This window comes from Gobio gobio (genome assembly GCF_949357685.1).
Source record: "Gobio gobio genome assembly, chromosome: 18".
In the NCBI taxonomy this organism is placed as follows: domain Eukaryota; kingdom Metazoa; phylum Chordata; class Actinopteri; order Cypriniformes; family Gobionidae; genus Gobio; species Gobio gobio.
The window spans coordinates 20418748-20429507 of NC_137111.1; the positions used below are offsets into that span (position 1 = coordinate 20418748).

The 10760-nt window shown below is 48.7% G+C and overlaps 1 long non-coding RNA gene across 1 annotated transcript; it reads right to left on the minus strand.

The window, feature by feature from the left end:
* Positions 1 to 6865: 6865 nt before the first annotated feature.
* LOC307142067 lies at positions 6866 to 9361 on the minus strand. Its single transcript, XR_013818421.1, has 5 exons — positions 9270 to 9361; positions 8491 to 8568; positions 8218 to 8340; positions 7533 to 7666; positions 6866 to 6948 (listed from the first exon to the last, which is right to left on the minus strand). It is a non-coding gene; the product is annotated as an uncharacterized lncRNA (long non-coding RNA).
* Positions 9362 to 10760: the final 1399 nt, after the last annotated feature.

The window sequence follows — 10760 nt, forward strand, 5'->3', positions numbered from 1 at the left end:
GAAATACAGAAATATTTGAAAGAAATGTAATATAATTATTAATATTTATTTTCTTTTATGGATAAACACCCATAAATATAATGGATGAACCCACAACAACTTGCCATTATCCAGTTTCCAGTGTAAACAAAAACGTCTCGGTTACGTATGTAACCCTCGTTCCCTGAGGAGGGAACGGAGACGTACGTTAGTGACTAACGAATGGGGGTTTCGCTTAGAAGCCAATCATCTTCTTCGTATTCAACAGCGCCCAATGGCAGTGCCAAAGCCATGGGCATGCGGAATTTGCATGCGTAACTCCGCCCCACCTCGTGGGTATATAAGGAAGTACGCTGGCAACATCGCATTATGTTACTGCTGCAGGAGCCAAGACTGAACTCCGCGTTCCAGGCAGCACAGCTGACGTGGCAAGGAAACGTACGTCTCCGTTCCCTCCTCAGGGAACGAGGGTTACATACGTAACCGAGACGTTCCCTTTCGTTCAGTCACTACGACGTACGTTAGTGACTAACGAATGGGGGATCCTATTCAACAACGCCACTCGGCTGTCATCCAGTGCCCTGCGTAAGTGTGAGACCCGCCACTTAAGGCCGTAGGACTCCCACTTAACACAGGATTACCAAGGTACACTGGGAAGCATATCCCAGTGAGGGAATGCCAAGATGCCTACCGTAGGGAGGACTTAGAGAATACACATATGACCCGCTGAGGGTTGCATATGGAAGATCTCTAGGGTACCAGCCGAAGGTGGATTTTTAACCCTAGGGGTGGCAGGGACTTGCCAAGGGAAAGACACCTGCTCACTGAGGAGGCTTACGGTGGGAATACTCGTGTGGGGGTCGCCGGAGGGGAACCATGCACACGGAGCACCTGGCCGGACATGAGGGTCTGGGCTCGAAAGGGCAGACTGAACTGATGTCGGCGTAAGCAGTGCTGGAGGAGCTCAGGGCTCTCGGGGAGCTCACCTGAGGAAAATATCGCACGTATCCAGTCCTGGGAGTGGAATGGCGAGCAAGCGAAGACACCTGAGCCTGGTCCATTACCGGCCACCCGCAGGGGCGAGTACATAGTCGGACACTGGCTCCACTCGGAGATTATAGAATCTGGCGAATGTGTTGGGTGTCGCCCAGCCTGCAGCTCTGCAGATGTCTGTTAGCGAGGCGCCATGCGCTAGAGCCCAAGAGGAGGCCACACTCCGGGTGGAGTGTGCCCTCACACCAAGGGGACATGGTCGGCCTTGCTGCTGGTAAGCCAAAACAATGGTGTCCACTATCCAGTGAGACAACCTCTGCTTTGAGAGAGCACTTTCCTTCCGCTCTCCACCATAACAGACAAGAGCTGGTCTGAGGTCCTGAAACACTGCGTCATGTCTACGTAGGCGCGGAGAGCGCGTACTGGACAGAGCAATGCCAAGGCTGGGTCTGCCTCCTCCAAAGGCAGCGCTTGCAGGTTCACCACCTGATCTCGGAACGGAGTGGTGGGAACCTTGGGCACATATCCGGGCCGGGGTCTCAGGATCACGTGAGAGTTAGCCGGCCCGAACTCAAGGCACGCTTCGTCAACCGAAAATGCTTGCAGGTCCCCGACCCTCTAAGCGAGGCCAATGCGGTCAGCAGAGCCGTCTTCATAGACAAGAGCTTAATCTCAGCCGACCGCAAAGGCTCAAAGGGAGGCCTCTGCAGAGCACTTAAGACTACTGAGAGGTCCCAAGAGGGAACGAGAGGAGAGCGAGGAGGATTCAGTCTCCTCGCCCCCCTCAGGAACCTGATGATCAGGTCGTGCTGCTACTTACCTTTTTGTCTCCCAGGAGATCGTGGTAGGCAGATATTGCGGCCACGAACACTTAAGGGTGGAAGGAGACAGCCTTCGTCCCACCCCCTCCTGGAGAAACGAAGCACAGACCCGATCGGGCATTACCAGGGGTCTTCCTGGCGGGAAGAGCACCATGTGACGAAGAGGTCCCACTTCAACGCATAGAGGTGTCGTGTAGACTCTGCCCTAGCGGAAGTGATGGTAGCGACCACCGCAGGTGAAGGGCTACTCAAACCAGCCGCGTCCCGTCCAGAAGCCACACGTGGAGCTTCCAGAACGCTGGATGCGGGTGCCAAAAGGTGCCCCGTCTCTGAGGAGTCTCAGAGGAATAGGCCAGGGAGGGGCTGTCGCAAGGAGTAGCAGTTCTGAGAACCAGGTCCGGCCGTGCCAACGGGGCGACCAACATGACCTGCTCCTTGTCCTCCCTGATCTTGCACAGTACCTGTGCGAGAAGGCTCACTGGGGGAAACGCATAATAGCGTAGCCCCGACGACCAGCTGTGCGCCAGTGCATCCGTGCCGACCATAGGTCAGGGAATAATACAGGGAGCAATGGGAAGAGTCCTGGGAGGCAACAGGACTACCTGTGCGTCGCCGAACCGTTCCCATATCAGCTGGACCGTCTGGGGATGGAGTCTCCATTCTCCAGGAAGTGGCTGAAGCCGTGAGCTCGTAGGCTGCACGGTTCAGGACTCCCAGGATGTGGACAGCATGAAGGGACCTCAGATGCTTCTGACTCCAAAAAACGAGATGGCGGGCGAGTTGAGACATACGGCGGGAGCGTAGACCGCCCGGCCGTGTCGTCTGTCCTGACTAGTACATGTTGACCCTTCAGCAACGCTCGGAAGCGGTGCAGGGCGAACCGTACTGCCAGCAACTCGAGGCAATTGACATGCAGAAGGCGCTGGGGTCCTATCCAGGAGCCCGTGGCTGCTTGTCCATTGCACATGGCACCCCAGCCCGTGGATGATGCATCTGTTGATACAACAAGATGCCTGGAAACTCGTTCCAAGGACACTCCGGTCCGTAGAAAACTGAGGTTCGACCACGGGGAGAGAGTCTGTAAGCAGGCCCGAGTCACTTGTACCCGGAGCGTGCCAGACCGCCATGCTCATCTCGGGACTCGATCGCGTAGCCCGTGCTGAAGCGGTCTCATATGAAGCAATCCGAGCGGCGTTACCGCGGCTGTAGATGCCATATGCCCCAGGAGCCTCTGAAACAGTTTCAGTGGAACCGCACTCTTGCCCTCGACTTGTCGAAGGGAAGTCAGCAGAGACTGCGCACGCTCGCTCGAAAGCTGCACGCACATGGCGACCGAGTCGATCCATACCGAGAAAAGAGATCCTCTGCGCGGGACAAAGTTTGCTCTTCTCCCAGTTGACCCGAAGGCCCAGACGGGCTAGGTGATGGAGCACCAAATCTCTGTGTCCGCAAACCTGCTCTCGAGAGTGACCCAGTATGAGCCAGTCGTCGAGGTAATTCAGGATGCGAACCCCGTGCTGCCGAAGGGGCGCAAGGGCTGCCTCGGCAATCTTCGTAAAGACGCGAGGGGACAGAGATAGCCCGAATGGTAGAACTGCGTACTATTATGCCCGCCCCTCGAAAGCAAACCGTAGGAACGGTCTGTGTCGAGGTAGAATGGAGACATGGAAGTAGGCGTCCTTCAGGTCGATCGCTGCAACCAATCGTCTGGACGAACGCATTAGAAAAGGCGTTTCGCTGTCAACATCTTGAACGGAAACCGGTGGAGGTAACAGTTCAAGACGCGCAGGTCCAGGATCGGTCAAGCCCACCGGTCTTTTTGGGTACAATGAAGTACGGGCTGTAAACCCGGAATTCACCTCGGCTGGAGGGACAGGTTCGATCGCACCCTTCACCAGTAGGGTGGCAACCTCCGCTCGCATGACGGGGGCATTAGCCCCGATCATAGTGGAACGGACTCCCCGGAAGCAGGGAGGAACCTGCGCGAACTAAATCGCGTAGCCGCACCTGACTGTCTTTCGCGACCCAGCGGGACAGCCCTGGAATCTGAAGCCAGGCTCCCAGGAACTGCACCAGCGGGGTCAATCGGACTACAGGTGTACCCGGAGTGGGGCAGCGATGCAGCGTTACCGACCCGGACAAGGGAGGCTGTTGGGCGTCCCGGTGTGGGGGTGCGGTTAACGGCTGCGTCCTGACAGAGGAGACCAGGGAAGGACGCGCGTTCCACTGGGGTCTGCTCTTCCAGGAGGCTGGCGACAGAGAGGGATGCGAGTGGCGGGACCCGTGGGTGGCGCGCACTGTCATCACCGGTCTCTGGGTCCTCAGAGACAGGAACATGAGTTCTTCCCAAGCGCTGCTAGCCCGGGGGCCAGCAGCGGAAGGATTTTCCCCCGGCCCTCCACCGGGGGAAGGAGAGGCCCTGCTACCATCCCCTGGGAAGAACTGGAACCCATCTCTGAGTTGTCCACCTCCAGCGTGGCGTTTAACCAGTCTGGGGAGCGGACTGGGCGACATCCTCAACCACCTCCACGGCGCGGCCCAGGTTAAGGCTGCTGCTGGGGCCGGGCGGGAAGTGGGAGGGCGCCCTCGGCGGCGAGCGGACTGAGGCGACTGAGCCGGCGGCTGGTGCAGCAGCTGGCCGCCGGGGCAGTACGTGTTACAGCCTCAGTCTGCTCTGGGGCGGCCGAGAACTGTTGGGCGCAGTTCCCAGCCGCGCCGCCGAAGAGGCCAGCCTGGGATATGGGTGAGTTGAGGGGGCGGGCCCACTCAACGTCCTCCAAATCACCAGGTAAGGCCAGGTGATCTCCCGGACCACAGCTGTGGACATCGCCCGACCCAGGGAGCGTGTGGCCACCTTCACCGCCCGGGGGCGGGATCAGTCGCGGCACGCAGCTCAATGAAGAGCCCTGGGTCGGCTCCACCCTTGTGCATGTGCAACGGGGCGGCGGCCTGCCCGTAGCTCTGCAGGACCACGCCACCGAAGTAGACGAGCCCACAGGCTTTGGGAGGGTGCTTAGGACAGCCACACCACGCCACGTCAAGCCCTCTGTGGACACCGTAGTGCGCAACAGAGAGTTCAACAGTGGGGGTGAGGGGGCCCCAGTGTACCCTAGGCCGCGGCCCCATCAAGGGCAGAGAAGGCGGAGGAGGCCACCAAACGATCGCGGGAAGCACGGGGACTTCCAGGACCGCGTGATCTCCTCATGCATCTCGGGAGCGAAAGGCATTGGGGGCGGGGCCCAACAGCTGTCGGGTGCCGTCCCCAAAAACCAATCGCGCAACCACGAGCACTCGCGACTGGGCGGAGTTCCACACCAGCGCGAGACTCGCGGCTGCCCGAGATAACATGGCTGTCAACCTTAGGTCGGATCAGGCAGCGCTGACACACCCGGAGGCGGAGCACAACTCCTAATCGTCATCCCCAAAGGACTCCAGCCCACCTTGTGATGCGGCGATCGACATCTCACTGCTATCTGGAGCGTGGACGAAACGAACGAGGCGTCAGAGACGGGCCGCTGTTTCAGTCCAACACTCGCGGGTTTAAGCAATGTGCGAGAGGGGGCGTGGCCCGAGGAATGATCGTCGGGGTTCTTAATACCACGGCACCGCACTCAGGTCACCCTGGCCACCAGCCAAAGTACCACCTCACTCGGAGACGGTAGATTGGGGTGTGGCAGAGGGGACTCTCTCTCCTCACGGAGATCACTGAGTCTCGACCGCAACATCGCGATGGTCACGTTCCCGCAGTGGGAACATGACGCATCCACAAACACTGCCCGAACGTGCTGAAGCCCAAACACATCGAGCAGTGAATGTGCCCATAGACAGCAACGGAGATCGATCGCACCCGGAAGTGCACGGGCGAACCGTCTTGAAAAAGACGTGCCACGCGCAAGCTCTTTTTGTGAGAGGAAAGCTCTGCAGAGTGCCGAAGCGCCCAGGGAAACACACACACAGCTGTTGCAGATCACTGCACAGATCAGCAGGCAGGCAGCATGAGATCGCTGGAACGCGCCGTAACACCAACACCCTGGAGAACCGCTGGTCTCGAAGACTGAAGAGAAGACTTCAGAATTCAGGCTTGTAGGAGTGAAGAGATCCTCTTGGCTCCAAAGCAGAAACATAATGCGATGTTGCCAGCGTACTTCCTTATATACCCACGAGGTGGGGCGGAGTTACGCATGCAAATTCCGCATGCCCATGGCTTTGGCACTGCCATTGGGCGCTGTTGAATACGAAGAAGATGATTGGCTTCTAAGCGAAACCCCCATTCGTTAGTCACTAACGTACGTCGTAGTGACTGAACGAAAGGGAACTATTTAGATTTACACTTCACTATTATTATTAAATATAGGACAATGCACCATTAAGTAAAATAACAAAAGAGACATTGCCAAAATTGTATGTATTTTCACGTACCTGACATCGGTAATGTGCATGCTTTAATTTTTATTGCAGTAGTAGATGTACCGGATTTATCAACATGGATCATCGTCAGTTAAGCTTGAAGTGTTTGAAATCCTTCCCTTTATTTCACTGAAAACTGGCGTATTGTCACAGCATGCAAATACAACTTTTTGGTGCATTGTTGTACCAAATATAATATAACCAGATGAAAAATGTTTATGTTTCAAGTAAAATAATATTGTTAATTACTTTGATAACCTAAATCAACTCATAAAATGTGTATTTACTTTAAAAACACCATACACAATATTCACCATACTTTATCACTCAACTCTTTATTGGAGGATACAGTATACAGTTGATAAAGTAGCATAAAGAAAAATTAGATTCAAGATAAATAAAAATGGGTCTTCAAAAATACATTAACATCATATTAATCCATTCACAGCTGCTGAAGCCACACAAATGAGTGCCACAGAATCCCATCCAGTCAACTATGATACAGAAAACAGATTTGATATTGTGTTGAAAAATAATGATTCATTATCACAGCTAGACTGCTTTCTTGCTCTTCCCTCTATCATGTTCATGTTCTATCCTGTTCTTCTTCTTCTAAACAGTTTGCCCACTTGTACCCTACAGTGTATAATTGATAAACAGATGATGTGGTCACTGATGTGGTGTAGCCTTTTCTCAACCAGAGGAAGAAGTTGTAACATCCCATTGTCAGGCATTCTCCAGTCCTGGTCTAAAAGTAAAAGAAAAAACACAATTCAAATTAAGTTTAATGTAGTCAGGTTAGCATATGTTCTGCATGATTTAAGCAGTGGTTGGCTACTCTGGGCCTCAGCATCCATTGTCCTGCAGATTTAGCTCCAACCTCAAACCCGCCTGCCTATAATTATCTATAAGTAAACCTGAAGACTTTAGTTACAAATTCCAGGCATGCTCGATTAGTCTTGGAGGTAAACTCTCCATTTCAAAAAGCCCAGATTTGCCCATTCCTAATTTAAATTTACAAAGCCGCAGTCAGTACATTATATAATATACACATTGAAGCATTATGTATACAATATTGCAGAACATTATATTAGCCAAGTACTGACAAAAAATATTTTACCCATATCAACAGCAACCTTTTAAACAGCAGATCTTTAAAAATATATTTTAGAAAGGCATGGTCTCTTCTTAGCCTTTGCCAGTGATGCTAGATTTCTTTTAAGACAACATACTCTTCTGTCACTTGTTTCAAGAGCATCACTTGTGATAGCCTGCACAATGTAAAATTGTTAAAATAAGGCAATACAATAGGTACAGAGGCACAAGACTTACCATGCTTATGAAGCACCCATGGCCATGCATAGTTCTCAGAGACTGGAATTTTTGCCTCTTGTATTCCTCCTTGGCTGCACATTAGTCTTTTCCTGTAGAATCTTCTGAAGTGTGTGCCTTCTCTTGCTATCCATCTTAAAACACAAATGCAATGTGTTTTAGTCTGTGGAGTATAAAGCCTTGTTTCAAGCCAAAAAACTAACCAGATATTTCACATAATTCAAAGAACATTTACTATTTGATTCCTAATATATGCCACAACTCATTATCTTCCAAAGCTACACAGAACCACCCATGGTCTACAAAACAATAGAGAAATACCTGGAGTTTATACCAACTAAATGCTTTTTTTAACCCTTCAATACATGTCTGCTTTTATCTAAGACAAACAGACGGTGCCATTTTTAAGAATTGAAGGCCAAAAGTGTTCCAGCCTTTAGGCTAAAAGGCAATCATTATAATAATAATTGTATCAAAAAGGGAAACAAATATTTACCATTTTAGATAAATCCAAGATACAGAACCTAATTTGCTCATTTTAGGAGTTATAAAAAGATTTAGACATGAATAATGGTGTGTATTTTATCAGAGTATAGAAAGAATGATCACAGCTGTCCTTTGAGAGATCAACATCAAATTCTGTACTACATATTAAAGCAAGACAATACATCAATACAAGACATACCAATGGACTTGCGCACTTTTCTGTCGTCTTTGGGCACAAGATGGCCATGTTCCTTCCTCACCCTAAACAAAGGACTTATTCGATTAGCTTGCTTCGATATAAGGGTCTGGTCTTTCTTCTCTGCTGTAAAACAAGAAAGTCTCACTTACTTTATGTGCAATTACTATTGTTTTTGAAACATATACATTAAGACAGTTACAATAAAATGAATTTACATACAATTCAGGGGAGCATTTCATGAGTAAATACTGATATACTAAAAATATTATTTACCTGATTACGGCAAGATTCACTACAACTAACTAGTAGCTCTTGTGAGGGTTGGCTCATAAAAGTAATCTGCAAGTAATCCTGCAAAACAGAAAGAAAGGAAATTTCATTACATTGCATGCAAGTTGTGATTTCATACATAACTGTTTCTTTCTTTAAAAAGTGTTGCATAATTAAATGTTACATACATTTATGAAACAAGTTCACTGATAGGTGTGCATTTCCATTATTAAAAGTATATTTTTAGTAGCACATATGAATTTGTTTAAAAATGTTGATTATTTACTTGATCTTTTGATCACGTAAATTATTTACATGCAAACAGGACGTTATCAGCAGTGCAACTGATGACAAAATAATTGAATATCTGATGTTATGTGAGCATTTCCGCTCTTGCAAACAGAGGTAGGTCATGAGGTGTGAAGAGACCTCCCCAATGGCCCAATTTGTAATCATTTTAAAGAATACATTGGACCTAATATAAACTTTTCTTTCTGGGACTGCTTTCCAAGAAGGGGCGCAACTGATTTACAAAAATCATGATAAATATGTACAGGAATTGAGGCTGTAGCCAATGGCAGGAGTCGGAGTAAAAGCTGCAGGATTATGTATGAGTATTTGTACAAATATGTACGAGTATCATATGAATGACAGCTTGTTAAATCTTGTGAATTATTAAGACTTTGAGAACATGTTCTCACTGATTGAGCCATGGGGTTTGTAAGAATATGTTTAAGAAACAACAAATGCTTGATAAAGAGTTCAAACCAACACATACTTACCATTGCAAATATTTGCTGTTGCTGCTTTCGGTCTTCTCCATTACTTTTCCATGAACAAGAATGGGCTGACTGAGTCCGAAAGGCCCTTTTGGTCGTTTCAGGTTAAAAAAAAAAAAAAGAGGAAAAAGTCATAATATATAACAGATACATTATATACAGGACAAAGTACTATTTACATCACAATATTTGGATTTTACATTAAAAGGCATTAAAAAGCATGGTAAGTGTTGTGGATACTGTCTATTTACAACAATCATCACATTACAACTAAGGTTGTTTTTATTGTGCTTCTACTACAAATGCCACGTTGGAACTACACTAGTTGTTATTATTAAATATGAATAACTGTTTAAAAGGTCTATAGCACGTCACGTGACAGTGTTTAATCGCCCTATTAGCAAGGTGTGTTGATTTAGAAAGCAAAGAAAAGCGAAGCCTGAGTGGAAATGAAAGATATAATGCAGTGACTGAACATAATCTGATCAATAACGACAGAAAATACTTTATATCAAATATTCATGGCTACTCACCAACATGTGGCCCACGTGCACTGATGCCAAACATCGCGATGTATTCTGAAAGAGACTTCTTCAGCGAGATTTCATACCGATAGAATACCGGCAAAGGTTTCCCATTGAAAGCAATGGAGTTCCCAGTTCGTCTATAGACTGACGCCGAGGGGTATGGCCGTACCTGTGGCGTCTTCAATATGACGCCGGGGTGCGGAGGGAAACGCAGATCGCTTTTGGGTCTTTTCTTCACACAAATCAATCGTTTGGCCTCGGAACAGTTGGAATACTTGACATTTTTCAATAAAGTGTGCATGTTGTCTGTTATATTCTGTGTTTTATATCATATAACGCAAATGGGTAGGTTAAGGGGCGGGGTTGGGCTACTTTCAAACGTGTCTGAATAGCGTAAATACAAATCAATAAATGTAAATAAAATAATGCTGGCTGATTAAATTGAGAATCATACTCCAACATGTCATAATGGAAAAATTATAACCCAATAAATAGTTACATCATGATAACATTCACATGCCCAACACGTCTGTGTATGACGCCAAAGGTGTCTCATTGGAATCACTGCAGTACCCTTAACGTTGAAAAATGCCTTTCAAGGGGTACCCTGTACGTAAAAAAGTGACGACGAGGGGTCCTGACCAAGCGTCAATATGTGACGAGTGGGAGTGAGACTGTGTTGCCTAGCCACATTCCCTTAAAGGGACCCCTTCTGTTGAAGTGGTTGGTCCAAGGCCTCTGAGCAGCCTGGGTAGGACTTCATGTAATGTGCATAAAGGTTCCTCTTGAGGCTTAAAGCTTGGGCTATGACTGTTGGGAATGCTGTCACTGACAGCCCAGTGTGACCTGAGGGGGAGTGGTTCAGGCATTTCATTTGAATTTACGCCCTTATATACTTCCTGGTTGCACATTGATGACATCGTGGGCTGTCGCCGGTCAATAGGACTACCATGATTTGATAGTGATT